This window comes from Neovison vison, chromosome 13, assembly GCF_020171115.1.
Source record: "Neovison vison isolate M4711 chromosome 13, ASM_NN_V1, whole genome shotgun sequence".
Classification (NCBI taxonomy): domain Eukaryota; kingdom Metazoa; phylum Chordata; class Mammalia; order Carnivora; family Mustelidae; genus Neogale; species Neogale vison.
The window spans coordinates 41,816,516-41,817,714 of NC_058103.1; positions in this window are offsets into that span (position 1 = coordinate 41,816,516).

Genomic DNA, 1,199 nt, shown 5'->3' on the forward strand with positions numbered 1-1,199 from the left:
AAATAAATAAATAAAATCTTTTAAAATAAATAAATAAATAAATAAATAAACAAATATATTCCCAGCATAACAGAATATTTATGTGCCATTCATAGTTTGGAAATGTATAGAATGGCCATTAGATTGGCTTAGGGATAGTCAGCTTATTGATTAGGTGTATAGATAGATCCCATTTAATACTGTTTAGGTTTTGGTCATTCCTAGTTAAATGTGTAAATTGTAAAATGTAGTGTGTAATTTTACATAAAAGCCATGATAATGAGATAATAGTTTTACGTTGTTTGTATAGTAGTTAGCTATTCATGTATAATGATTTGCTATTTGAACTTCACAGATGTTCAAAGTCCAGCAGTATCCTGCTGCCAAACTCAATGAGTAGATTACCTTCTTAAGAAAGCAGCAGTTGGGAGTGGCATGAGTCCAGTAAAGGGTGTGTATACCTGACATACTTGGCCTAAGTTACAAACTGTTTCTTCTTCTCTTGAGTACTGCTGTTCAGGTTATGATAGTTCTTGGTGGCCTCAATACTGATTATATTCTAACTTCTTACACTGCATAAATTATGGGTACTTTCACTGAACTCTACAGACCACGAAATTTTTGAAGTGACAGAAGAGAGACTTCTGGTTCCTTAAATCCACTCTTCACCAAAATGAAAGGGGGAATAAATTCTTCACCAACCTTCTCTAACCTAAAACATCTTTCTTGTATGTCACACTTAAAAGTTAGCTGTGGCTGGGGCACATGGGTGGCTCAGTGGTTTAAAGCCTCTGTCTTCAGCTCAGGTCATGATGGCAGGGTCCTGGGATAGAGCCCCGCATCGCATCGGGCTCTCTGCTCAGCGGGGAGCCTGCTTCTGCCCCCCCCCACCCCCGCCTGCCTCTCTGCCTACTTGTAATCTCTGTCAAATAAATAATTTTAAAATCTTTAAAAAAAAAAAAAAGTGGTTAGCTGTGGCTGATGACCAGCAATCATTTCACTAAATACAAAACTGGGTAATGGCATCAAGTAATACTTACTGAGTTGGTAGGGACTTAACTGCACAAAACCAACAATAAGTGATCTTTACATTCTAGGTGAATGATGAATGGAGCTTTGAATTAATGATTCCAAAGCTGCTTTTTACAGTATCTTCAGTAAGCATAAACCTTCATTTTAATACCAAGTAAATAAATATGTACTCAAATATTCCCACCAAC